Genomic DNA, 14,063 nt, shown 5'->3' on the forward strand with positions numbered 1-14,063 from the left:
AGTCTCTAAAGCACTTGTGGCTTCATTCTCACAGCTTCACACATGATCCTTTTAGGGACACACTGCCTGGGATGTGAGGCCTTCTTCTGTCATATGGGTGGAAACTTTTCTGACTGTAAAACCCTTGCATTCTGCATGTGTATAAAGCAACACCTTGTAGATAATGCCAAGGTACGTTACCAATTTGAACAGTAGCCAGGCCCCCTTGAATCATGATTGCAGTGGTCTCTGAGTGCCTGTATGTCTAAACTCTGGGTAACTTTTCCTAGTCCTGAATAAACTTTGTAGAGCAAAGGGCAATGCTCTCAAGACATCCATTTTATTGTCTTTACTTTCAGTGCTAATCCTTTCAACAATCAAGCTGTCTTTGGCCAAAACTTTCTGTTCCTTCTGTTCTGGTGAAGCAGAAAGCTTTTTAAATGATTATTTGGCTCCTGATTTTCAGTATAAACCTGGCTCAGACCAGCAAGTAGTACCTATGCTGTAGCCTGAACACTGGGCAGCTTTGAAATTTACTCTACCACATGCATTATCCTGCCTTAATTTCAGTCTGATACAAAAATCTCAGGACATGAGCAAAATGTAGACAAATTATCACTTGACTTTAATACACATGGCCTGGAGTTCTACTGTCAATGAAGTCTTTTTCTCAACTGAAACTCCAGAGCCTTTACTATCTGTGTTTTTTAGCATTCCTCTCATCTGTACTCCAAGAAGAATCTCCCCATCGATTAGTTTATAACATTCTAGGGCTTCTCTAGTAAGCGTTTCCAAACCTTTCCAAATCCCTTCCATGAATCACTTTCAAATGCTTCTAAGTGATATGTTCAGCATCATAGCAATAATGCCACCAAATTATCCACCACCCACAACTTAGGAGAGCTATTTTGGCTCACATTTCAGTCTGTGATTGGCCAGCTCCAAAATAGAAGCAGCATGGCAGAGGGGCCTGGCAGAGGAAAATCTGCATGCATCACGGTGTGAAAGCAGAGAATGATGAAGGGTGCTGGGAAGGGAGGCATCTGCTTTCAGGTCATGACACCAGGAGCCTGCATCTTTCCACCAGGCCCCAACTCCTACTGTCACATTTAGTGATAGTGCCCCTGTGATGCAAAAGCCCCCTTATGAGCACATGAAGCTTTAGGGGAAGATTCGGATATAAACCATAATGCTTGGAACCGGCTGCAACGGAAAAAGAAGAGAGTGAGGAAGCTTCCTGATTGACAGTAAGTTATTTTATTGTTGCGGATAGCAGACGGTGGGTGCAAGAACAGGTAATGATTTCAAATAAGAGGGACTACCTTGCCGCAGCTTAGATGCTCCATAGCAAGGAATAATAATTTGTTTTTGGTACTAGGAATCAAACTCAGGACCTTGCACTTGCCAGGCAGGTGCTTGTGCTGCTGAGAATAACAAAAATCTTTTTTTTTCTATTAAAGAGCCAGGTATTAGGTATTTTAAGTTTGAAAGCCAAAGACAGCATCGTATATTTTATGTAGACTTATTGAAGTACTTAATATATACTGATTTAAAATGTAAAAACAATTTTTAACCTATGGACCATATAAAATCCCATGGGATATGCTTGCCTTTCAAGTCCTAACTGCATTATTTCTGCTGTGGAGCTAGGTTAGCTTCCTTCAAATCTAGACTGTAGATTGGATGGATCACCACCGTTAGCCGATTTAGTCTTTCTGAGTTTTTACTTCCTCATGAGTCAAACAACTGTAATCACAGCATCGACTCCACTGTGCCATTATAGAGTTAATGTAAGTAAACTGTTTAGACAAGTTCCTAGCACCCCAGAAAGGCTGTATCAATATTTGCTTCATATTTTTCCATGATCATTTGATGTAAGGACTTCTTCAAAGGTGTGTGAGCACTTTGTGATCTCTGCTTAAATATGGAGTGTGAGAACTGATGTAAGGCAATCCTGGAGGACTTAAACTTCCTGTATATTCAGAAAATCAGGCGATGATAGTTTGGTCAGGAGAGTTCTCCCTCATCTTTTATGTTTCTATGCATAAAAGGAAAAGTATATGCAGGGCAAGTGTGGAACCAAATGGAAAAATGTTCATGATAAAAAAAACTCTTCCGTCCCTTCTCCTCAAGCTCTGTACCAGATTCCCTGGGAACTCAGGGCTTCACACTTGCCAGCAAGCACTATGCTGCTGCTCTGCATTCTTGACTCTGATGCAACTTTTTAAAAAGTATCTACAAAACTGCCTTTGGCAAAAAAGTCCTATCAACAAGACCAAGACCATGGTTGGGGGGGGGGGTTGCAGGGATTCCTCCCACATCCTTCCCCGACACAGTCCTCAGAAAGCTCTTTCTCTGCCTTCTCTGTCACATTATCTGACATCCTCTCAGCTGCAATTGTAGGGATGGATCATGGGCACACTGGTTGGATGTATGTGTTTTTTTTTTTTCTGGATATATAAGTCCCTTTTTACTTAGGAAGCTAGAGATAATTCAGGGAAAGAACAAAATATAAACTAGCCCTGGTCCCGTTGTGGAGAACTACCACTGCTATGGTGGTCAGTGTTCAGCTTTTAGATAATCACACTGTCTTCTTCTATGCACTTAAAAGAACCATAACAATATTATACTCAATAGTCACTAACCCATTAGTCATAGATGACTATTGGCAAAAATGCAGAGTTTACCTAGGGTTTCCCACAACTGTTAAGTAGAAATCAGATCATATCTATTGTGAAATTGTGCTTTTTTTCATACTATAAAATTGCATAAGAAGTTCTGGATTCTCCACACACCCCAAATCATTCTCAGTCTTCTTAGAGATCTGCAACCCTCTGTTCCCTGCTCTAAACTTTTTTTTCTATGAAGTCTGATGCATTTCTCAGGATTATCTTTTGATTTGCTCTCTTTTTTCCTTACAATCTACAACCTTCACAATAGAGATAAACCCAGAAAGAAATAATTTTATCTAAAGTTTTACTATCTTTCTGCCTCAATCTTTCTCTCCCTATCTCCTGGTCTCTCAGAAATGTCAGAAATGATCCTTGGCAAGAATGAGAATCCTGTGGAGAGGCAGTATAGAGCCTTATCAAAAGGAGTTGGGAGAGTGAGAAAGTGAGGACACAGTTCATCTTAGAAGATCCAAAATATAAAAACAGAATGTGCTCATGTCTTGCCTTTGAGTAAATTTCACTTACTGAGATATCAGAAACATTTTCCTTAAGGTTCTGAAGACACAGTTTCATAGGGTATCTGGTATTCTATTGTTTACACCACAGTGTACTTCAACAGTGCTCTTGTTGAAAGTTTAGATGATGCACCTTTTCTGCTGATGTGACTCTTGGGTTGTGTCTTTGGCTGTGTTTTGTGTATTTCTTTTTATTGGCATCCATCTTGAACATGGCCGCTGGGAGACAGTGCTTGGTTGACCCAATTTGACCGTCTTTGCCTCGTGCTAGATAAGATTTTGGTGCTGAAAGGATGTGTGTCTTCATTTATAAGTGCATTCAGAAATAAAACAGACACATATTTCTTAGGTTTTCCCCTGGAGGTGCTTTCAAAAAGGTGATGATCTTTTATCTCAGCTTTCTGTAGAAACGTGGGGTGCAGTTCATTTTACACACGACGTGAGAGCAGGAAGGAAACAGAACCTCGCAGAGATGCACAGTGAGCTTTTACAACTCAGAAATTTACTCTAAACCTAGAAACATCCATTTAGCTTTAAAAACCACATGAATTTAAGGGGATATTAACTTGTTTTTGAGTCATTGACACTTATCAAATGTAAATATGGTATCCTAATAACTCTGTAAGACTTGCAATCTTTTAAATACTCTGACAGGGGAAATGTAGAGGAACTTGGTGGTGGTTTGTAGGAAAGGAAATGGGATGGAGGTCCAGAAGGAACAGAATTTTGTTTTTCTGTCACTTGGAAATTCATCTGCAGTGTGCAGGGAAACCAAGCAGAGAAATCATAAAGCTATGAAGTGATCTCTGAAACAAGCTAGGTTCCTTCAAGCTTTACGTGTATTCTGTCAAATAAATGGAGTAAGTCATGAGGGAAAACATTGTCCTGTTGTCCTAGGGCTTTAAAAATTCATGTTTCTGGCCTTCATCTCCTCCATCTCTTTCGTGTCTCCTTCCCACGCATTGCTCGTTCATTTATGTATTAAGCACATGTGTACTAAAAGAGTGCTATGTGCCAGGCTGTGTTTTAGGAGCAAGGATTTTAGCTATGAATACATCAGAAAAGGTTACTCCTTTTACACTTTAGAGGTTTGGTTTCATGATGAGAGTGACAGGTAAACCAGTAAGTAAAAGCAACCCACCCGCCCCTCCACTTTGAGAGTGGGTAATAAAACAGAAAAGTGGTTTGATTGTAGAGTCGGCCAGGGAGGAAATTCTGAGCAGAGAACACCTAAGCTGAGAGGCTGAACAGGGAGCCAGCCAGTGGGAGGTCTGGGTGGAAAGCCAATGCCTGGTTAAGAGAACAAGAGAGGGAAGGGTTCTGACATAGTGTCTTAGTAGGCTGTTGTTGGGTAACACATTACACTAGAACTGCACAGCTTAAAGCAGTAAATGTTTATTACCTCATGGTTTCTGTGGGTCAGGAATGAGGCATGGCACAGCCGGATCCCCTGGGTCAGGGTCTCTGATAAGCAGCAATTAAGATACTGGCCTGGGTTTTAGTCAGTTTATGGATGGGAGATGGAATGCTTTCACACTCACTCACCTTGTTGGTGGCACAGTTCATGTTCTCCAGGGCTGCTGGAGTGAGGAGGGTCTTGGTTCCTCATGAGCTGTTGGGTACAGGGCACGCTTAGCTGCTGCCATGTGTCAGCTTGTAATATGGGAGCTTACAGTACTGCATCTGACAGAACAAGGTGAGTGAAAGGGAACAACAGCCAAAGGGATGGAGGTGTCGGTCTTTTCCAACCTGATTTGTGAGCAACGTCCTCTGATCTTTCCCTCATCCAGCAGGTCACAGGGCTCAACCTACACACAGGGAGAGGGATCTTACACAAGGTGTACATATGAGCTAGTGGGAAGATTGGGAGCCATCCTGATTGCTGCTGAGAAGGGAAAGCCTGGGGTATAATGGCACAGAGGCCAGAGAGACTGGAGCAGGCCAGAAACGCAAGGGGTTCTTCACAGACAGGGGTGGGAGCCAGAGCATTCCTGGTTCTCAGGCCCAAGAGAGACACAGCAGAAAGTCCCTGGAGAGCTCTGTGGGAATAAGGCACCATATTTAGTCCAAATTCTAAAGATTTATCAGGACGCACATGCATATGGGCCGTAGGGTCTAGGATAACAGTGGAGGAGCCAGTTAGAGGCAACCGGGCTTAGATACAGGTGATTTCATTAGACCTTATGTCTATCAAAGAACTCAAAGCAAGAACAATGGGATAAACTTAAGAATTAGTTAATCTACTTTTCTTATTCTCATGGACCAGGACTCTGCAGTCACATTACCCATGCAGTTCTTGGCCTTAGCCCCTTCTTTTGCAGCATGGAAGGCTGGGCTAGATTTCCCTGAGCATTAAAGAATGCTCTCTTACTAAAGCCAAAAGCCTGGATCTGCAGGGACTTTCAGCTTCTGTCATTGTCTGAATCCTGTGTGGAGCAGAGGGAGGAAAGAAAGCTGGGAGTGGTGAGAGGACACCGTGGATGAAGGTGGGGAGGCCAAAAAACACTCGAACAAATAAGAAGGATCTGAGAGTCGGTAGGTGTGCGATACCACCTCTGGTACAAGTCCTGTGGTTCACTTCCTGGCCCTGCATGCTGTGAGCGTGCTCAGATGCAGAGCAAGGGTGAGCAGAGACATTCGACTGCACAGGCAGATCCAGGATCCCGACAGCGAGATCCAGGATCTCGTTGTCTTTCTTCATGGCACCTCTCAAAGGCAAGGGTTTTTGCTTTGTTCATTACTGCATTTCTAGAACTTGGACCACTGTGGACTGAAGGACTAAGCATGGTGATTCAATGTGAAAACTAAGATCTAGAGGAAACACACACTCTAGCTAAGGTCACAAGATTGGAAAGCAGCAGGATGAAGATCTGAACACAGTTTGCGTGACTCCAGACAAACTACCAGATGGTGTGTGCCTGTCACCTATCTGAAATGTAACCCTCAGTTTCTTGATTCATAAGATGATATGGAATATTATCTTCCTGAGTTTGCTAGCATCATCAAGTGGGAAGATAATTGTGAAAGCCCACTGTAAGGTATTAATTGATTTCCTAGCCTAGGAGCTACTATTATTTCTATTAGCAACAGTACAGTGACACCATCAACCTGGCATTTCCCGATCAGAAAGCAGCCTTAGCTCTCAGAAAGAGAATGAGGCAAGCCTGGGTGCTGGCTTTACTCGGTTGCTAGTTTGCTGATCGCTGGGCTCCCTGAGCTCGGGTTCTCTTAGCTCTGCACTGAAGCTGCCTACCCCACTGCAGGACGGTGGTAAGGTTCACGTGGGGCAGTGCCTGGGAGGTCTGCAGTGGGCCTTTCCTTCCTGGTTTTTCATTTTTATTTTAGTAGTATATGTATGCTGGACATGATGATTACATTCATTGTGGGGAGCTTGTACACGCATCCCATGTTTCTTTCTTTCTTTTTGTTTTTCATTCCCTTTCTTTCTCTTCCCTGCATTGTTTTTCTGGTACCAGGAATTGAACTCAGGACCTCATGCTTGCCAGGCAGGCGCAGCATCATTGAGCTAAGTCCCTGGCCTTCCTTCTCCCCTTTTTTTCATCCTCTTCCCATTTACCAATGATTTACTTCCCTGCTTCCTATTATCTGTCTTTTATTTAATGTAGCAGGCTTTCTGCTCTTGTCAGTATCATTCTGCTGCCCTGTCTCTGGGATCATTAGGAAGGAATCCCATGTCTCTGCTCAGCCTTCACTGGACCCCTCAGGCACCTTCAGGTGTCACCAGGCTGGGGGCCCACAGCAGTGCACTCTGTATCTGTGTCCTAATTCTTAAGGCTCATCTCAAGTGAGCACAGTGATCTCATTTCTCAGGTCTTCTTCCAAGCGAATTTCGTGATGTGTAATTTCTCCACTGAGTCTTTCAGCAGGTGCACTTTTTTAAAAAATACAAAACCATCTTGCAATAGGTCTCTTTCCTTTGGTGAATATTTGAAATTTAGAATCTCCTGCAATTGTCTACCTATTCAGTTAGCCAGAAAATTCTCCCTTACTTAAGCTACAAGAATAAATAGGCTTTAGAAACCTAAATAAAATATGATATGAGAAAAACTTGAAGTTATAATAAAAACCAATGCCTGGCAAATTCTCGAATGAAAAGCAGAGTTGTTTCCCCTGAAAATGGAAATGATATTTCCCTGAACATTGGCAGAGATGAAAAACTCATGGTGATGAGTGAGGTAGAAAAGCCGTAATGGGATTGGGGTTGTTGACATTCAGACAGGGCCCTGGAGAGGAGGGCATCTGTGCCCAGGCTGCCTTGCTGCTCCTCAGAATGCACGAGTTCCCACGGAAGGCCAAGGACATTCAAGAATATTGAAGCCAGGACAGGCAGGAGGTGACTGGGGAGAGAACTGCTCTCCACAGGCCTGAGTGCTGCACTGTGCTCAGATCACACAGCTGAGGAGCTGGCAGTGCCCCACCAAGGCCACCCACCCTGTCCCGAAGCACTGCTGTCAGCCATTAGGAGATGCCACCGGAGCCTGGATGGAGCCCCCAAGCAACCGAGTGTGGAAGGCAGTACTGAGTCTTCAGCTCACTTACAGGCTCACGTGTTAACATTTCTTTGGTTTTCCAATTTTAAAAACCTCACACAATAGTATTTTCTGTGGCAAGAATTTTTATCTGAAGTTTTCTTTTTCCCTTCTCCTTTTTCCTCCCTTCTCTGCCTTCTTCATCTCCTTTTCTTCCCCTTCTCCTTCATTCTCTCTTGCTTTATTATCTTTTTTATTCTATAAGAGGTAGGCTATAAATGTTAAACTTTAAGAGGCAACATGGATTGTCATGTGCAATCTTTTGTTTTGCTTAGGAAGAAATGAGTCTGAGAGAAGAGATCTGTGTTTCCCAAAAGATCTTTCTGAACTTGAATCTGAGACTGAGCTCAGCTAGGGGGAGTGTTTGATTCCCAGGGAGAGGCCCAGGATCCCCAGATGGTGAGGATGTTAGTGGTTAAGCTATGAAGAAGTCCAATTTTTGAGTTATTTATATATTTTAGATGTGAATTTTCTTAACTGGGCCAAGGCTGTGGCGAGGCAAGTGGGTTTCCCAGGACTTGGGATTTTGGGAGCACTCATGCTTGTGCAAAGACAGAGTTTGCATCTAAAATGTGGAATCCCTCCATACTTTGTGCCCAGCACAGCACATTTGCCTTACCCTAATTTCTGCCCTGATTCTTAGGAAATCAATTTGTCAGAAGGGGGGATTCTATCTTTCTCCTTGAATTCCGAGGAGAGTTTTATCTAAAATAGCAGTGCTTTTCAGGTTAAAAAATGCACCCATCTTGTTAAAAAAATGCCAGGTACTGCTGTTTGCAGTAAACCAATCCATCTTCCCAGTGGCTGCTCTGATGAGTTGGGTGATATTATGACACAATAGAAAAGCATATTACCCATTACAAATGGCACTGCATTATAAACCATAAATAATTGATAGGCAATGATATAGAATAATAACTTTCCCTCTGAGCTATTTGTCTGAGGCCTTAGCAGTCTCGCTGTGTTGAGTCATAGCCTAGCCCACAGCAGCAGGTAGAATAATACTGTCGTGACTACGGCTGAGCCTGCTCCAGGGGCCAGGAAGAGGACACACCAGACCCTGGGCCTAGTGGGGAGGGAGCTAGTTAACGTTACCAGACTCGCAAATGAAAACATATGATACACACATGTTGCTTGGAACCTATTTATTCTAAAAAAGGTGCTTATCTGAAATTCCAGTTTAACTGGATGTTCTATATTATCTGTGGCTGCCCGAGTGTATTACTTTCCTATTTGCTGGCCCAACAAATTACCTCACTCTTAGTAACATAAAACTATAGAAAGTCATTGTCTTTACACTTCTGGGAACTGGAAATTGGAAATCAGTTGTACTGGTGTCCTCAAGGCTGCACTCTTTGCCTGGCTCTGAAAGAGATGATTCTATTTCTGGCACTTTTCCTGATTGTAGGGGATTCTCGCCTTCTTCGATACCTCGCTTATAATCCAAGCATGCATGCCTTCGTAGATGTGTCTGTCTGTCCTGTTTCTTTTGGCCCCCTTTCTAAGGAACCTGTGACTTTATGAGGTGCCCCGGATAATCCAAGGTCACCTGCGTACCTAAGGCTCATTTGCAAAGTTTCCTCTACATGGAAGGCAATGGATTCGCAAGTTTCAGGAGTTAGGATGCATTGTAGGGAGAGCATGATTCTAACCAATCCGTTTTGCTCCAGTAGAAACATCTGGCTCTGAAATGTAGCGTGGGGTACCTGCTGCTGACCTGCTGCATTTGATGCACCCTCTGCTGCTTGTTTCATAAACGTTCCCTTCAGAGTCCCACTTTCAGGAGCAGCAGTTCTCCCTGAACTTTGTTTTGGGAGTGAGGATAACTTAGGTTAGAATCCTGCCTCATTCTCCTCCTCTCATCATGACTTAGTGCCTTGCCTCTCTCTTCCTCTTCCTGTAGGAAAAGAACGGTAATGCTGTCCCTGCCCCAGGGACACTGGAGGGATGAGAGTTCATTAGCAAAAGCGTGAGCACCAGGCCCCGGATGCTTGCCAGGCCTGGCGATAGAGGCTGGGATTGGTAGTGGGCGTGGTGGGTGATACCCTTCCTTTCTGGAAAAAAAAAAAAAAAAACTGGAGTGAAAAATTATGGAAGTGGCAGGTTAGCTTTAAGGTGCCTCCCTGACGATCATTCTGGACTTTTATAAAACTTGCTTCAACTCCATGCAGGTTTTCTCCAGCCTCTTGACTATAGCATTCTTTATTACGGAAGTTTCTTTTCGGGATGCCATGTAATCTCTACGCCTTGGGTGTTCACAGTGTGACAAGTCAGTGTCATCACCTCGACCACAAATGTTATGGCAGTGACTATGTGAAAGCCATATATCCTTTTCGTCATACCACACAGCTTGGTGTGAATGAGGAATCTGAGACAAAGTTTTGACAGAAGAAAAGAAAGCAAAGAGAGTATTGGTAGGTCAAGAAGTTCTGATTTGGAAAGGCAGGGGTGCCCCATTCTACCTTCACAATATTCCTGACCCTGACCGTGTCCTGCACCTGCTCGCAGAGAGCTCTACTTTGAACTGGATTGTGCTTTCCAAGTCCCACATAGAGCAGGGTATTAGAACACTGCAACCCCAGTGAAGAGATTTTTCTGGATCAGTTGTTCCCCTCATCCACACTTTCCCTTTTCCTTTTCTGAGCATTTACCTCTGCTACCTCACTGCCTCATCAAGTCGCCTGGTACTCACTTTTTTGAAGGGCAGCTTGGGGCAATCTTGAGTGTAGCCAGGAAGTTCTGAGGAGGGTCGGGTCCAGAAAGCCCATTGACCTGGTGGTCAGGAGCACAAGTCCTGTCTCCAGTCTACACTGACCAGCTGTGGCTTCGGGCATGTCCTTTCTTTATGAAGGGTCTCATCTCCAACACCTCCTCAGTGAGGAAGCTCAGTTAGTTTGTTGTGGATGCCCCTTTGGCTGAAAGTTCTATTGGCATATAACTTCTCCACGATGACATTGTGGCTCGGTTCTGCTAATAAAATAGTTCTTAAATTCTGAACCAGTGGGTGGGTTAAAGGCAGCTGCTCTTGGCAATCAGCATTTTCCCCTCCCCAGTGGGAGAACCTCATGGATCCCGACCACTTTTCAGACACTGGCCTTAGGTCCTACTGCCATGGGTGCCAAGCAAGCACCCCTCCCTCTCAGAGACACTAGGCAGGTCAGGCACGATGAGCAGACCCCCCAGAAGGGATCAAGGGATTCAGGGTGGTTATGGGGATCTTTGAATTTTACGTTCTTTCCTTGGCAGAGTATCTAGGTGTCCCACACCAGTGGCTACTGTCAAGCACATCACACTTTATAAAGGTAGAGAACCACAGGCTACACGACTGCATCCCACCTGTTCCAAAGCCAGGGACTGCAGAATAGTAACTTCCCTTTTATCTGCATCTTAGTTTCCTTTCATGTGCATTGACATAGCTGATGTGCACCCTGCATCTTGCTTTGTCTTCCTAGGTTAATGAGAGTCAGTCTTTGGCTGAAAAAGGCTTTCTGAATTCCTTGATCTCTTCCTGGGGAGGCCCGTTCGTAAGTATCCGGACTTGTGTGTTGACAGAGTGACTACCATTTATCTAGTTGTTCATCTTTTCCCTCTTTCACTCATATGCATTTAGTAACTGCGTTGGGCTAGACACCAAGGAGACAGCAAACACCAAGGCCGACAGGATCCCCGCTGCTTAAGGAGCTCGCGTTCTATCAGACTTACGAAGTCATTGTAATTAAACCACATTCCACTCCACCCCATTCCATTCTGGTGTTCTGATTCCACCTGATCCAGTTTCAACTTGACTACTGTTTGCGAAGTAACCGCTGCTTACGAAGTGGTATGCTCTTTACAGAACCCCTAATTTCATCTTCCATGATGATAGCTTTCGCTGCTAAGCTTTGTACGTTGCACTCCTATCAACAGCAGGTGACGGTCACAGGGAATGCTGTCCTGTGATTCTCACCTTTGAGGAGCAAGTCTTATCTGCGTACCACACCGTGGGAGCCTTGCACTAGTCAGTAGTAGCTGCGGTACCCATAACTTCTTTTTATTTTATCTCGCATTATTCATTTGTCTATCCGCTTAACATGCATTAAGCAAATATGATCTAGTAACTAAAAATGAAAACAAGGATGCTCAAATCCACTGTATAGTTTAAAAACATAGGAAGATATTTGGAAAGAAGATAGCCAGAAAACATGTGATGAGCCCTGATGACCAGCTCTGGAGCAGGCAGGAAAGACAGGGATTCCTGGCCAAAAATCTGCATTAGAAAGGCTTTGAGGCTCAGAAAGATATGGTATATACTTGGAACTGCAAGTAACTTTGAAAGGCTGAGTTCCAAATAAACTTCACCTACCTATTATTAATGAATTTAATTGTCAATCATCAATTAATTACACTGAAGTATTCTGAGTACCCAGCTGTATGGTCTGTCATTTCCGCTGCGTCAATACCTAGCACCATGCTTGTCATGGAACTGTTATAAGCACGTTGCTGAAACTGAATAAGAATTGACAAGGTCTGAGGCCAAGAATCCAGGTTTTGCCTGTTGCTGTGAGGCCCAGATTTCCACAGAGTTTCTTTGCTTTCCCTACTCTCACTAAGACAGGGCAAAAGCCATGTGCTTTCTTAGCCAGTCAGGGTAGTGGGATATTATCATTCATTTAAAACTCATTACCTGTCAATCTCTTGCATGAAATCAATTAAGAAGTCTCTGAAAGAGAAAGATAATGCCATATTTGATGCAACAGAGTTTTAAGAAGCCCTGTAGGTCTTGACAACTTTTCTGTCTCCCTTTTCAAAACAAGGCTGATGCCAGGGGGTATTTGGCCTCCGGTGGTGAGTGTGGACTGTGGTTTCCCCAGGATAAAATTCTGGGTGTGTTGATGGGCAGCAGGGAGTGAGGTAGGGAGTGGGAACTGGATGGGAATGTGGGTACTGGTGTGAGCTGAAGTGACACATTTTACACGTCTGGGTTTTGTTTCCACCAGACCTTACTCTCGGAAATCACCGTTCTGTTCTCTATGCTTACTGGAACAGTTGGCTGTGCTTCAAAGATGTCTCTCCAAAATGGGGACACTGGAAAGTAAAAGTAGACGGTGATAGGGCCAGGTTTAGATGGAACCAGCCAAAGTACTCTCATTTGAAAGGCAGTGTGAGAAATGACCATTTCTGACAAACTGTATAGTCAGCCACTGGGTCATCTTGAGATCTCTCTGGATCTTGCTTTCTTAGTAGTGGCTCTGACTCTGTCACTGTTAAGCATGTAAGTTGAATTTCTGCTTACAGTGTGTCCTGATTTTAAGACTTACCTCTTAGACATCCTGAAGTGTCACCGTCCTTACACTGCAGTGTGAGATTCAGTCCTGTGCATTACAGTCAAGCTTTAGAGAGAGCAGAATTTGTCATCAGCCTTTAGCAGCAGGGTGTAAGCCACAGCACGTTATTCCTTAGTGGCATTTCATGGACACTGTTTTAATCTCAGACTGCAGAAGAACGGACAGTGTGGACAAGCAAGATAGACACAGAGGTCAGGCAAGCCAAGGATGCCTCTGGGATTCCAGGATTTTAAGAACAGTTCCAAACACGCAGGCACCATCCCTTCCTTCTTGTCCTCTAGACATCTTTTGAGATCATCTTCTCCTAATGGAGTGGGGCTTTATCAGGAGGTACCATGTCACACGTTTCTGCCCTTCAGGAAGCCTATAGTGAGAAAGAGCAATCGATCTGGGGGGGGGGGAGAGTCACTGTCACAGCTTTGTTGAGAGAAGACACTTCACTGTTCCACCTTGTGATGCTTGTTTGAGATCAAAACTGAGCTGCATCCTTCCTGGCTATAAGATCTGGGGCAAGATATTAGTACCTCAATCTTGTCATCTGTGAGTTGGGGAAACTGAAAGCACTTATCGCAAAGGTATTGGTACACATGAAATGACTATTATGAGGTTATATGTGTGTCTCTTATGTATACACACACACACACACACACACACTTACACATGCTGATGTTGAATCCTCCATAAATACCTGCAGGCCTTCAACAAGGAAGATGATAGCATCCACAACCACTAACATTTATTAATATTAAGTCAGAGTCTGAGTTGAGAATTTACTGTGATCATTTGTTTCTTCTGACAACCTCTGAGTTGTTATTAGTATTATTATTATGCCTTGTTTTAAAGATAATGACAACAGGACACAAAGAGTTTGAATACCTCCCTTTAACTGATGCTGTCAAGGAAGAGAAGCTTTGGGAAGTGAACCTAAGCAGTTAGGCTACCATCCCTAGCTCTGAGAAATGGCAGCAGTTGAACAGAATCCCAACTGCATGGGAAAAAACATCAAGAATCAACAAATGGAAT

At 43.8% G+C, this 14,063-nt stretch overlaps 1 long non-coding RNA gene across 1 annotated transcript in view; it reads left to right on the plus strand.

Annotated features, from left to right (window-relative positions):
• The first annotated feature begins 951 nt into the window (after nucleotides 1-951).
• The window catches only part of LOC101788940 (uncharacterized), a 39,251-nt gene continuing 26,139 nt past the window's right edge, over nucleotides 952-14,063 (plus strand). The window contains exon 1 of the long non-coding RNA XR_010041213.1: nucleotides 952-1,226. This is a non-coding gene — a long non-coding RNA (uncharacterized LOC101788940). The remainder of the gene's footprint in view (nucleotides 1,227-14,063) is intronic.

The sequence above is a fragment of the Cavia porcellus genome, unplaced genomic scaffold, assembly GCF_034190915.1.
Source record: "Cavia porcellus strain 051 isolate PalLab524CR breed Dunkin Hartley unplaced genomic scaffold, mCavPor4.1 scaffold_19, whole genome shotgun sequence".
Lineage (NCBI taxonomy): Eukaryota > Metazoa > Chordata > Mammalia > Rodentia > Caviidae > Cavia > Cavia porcellus.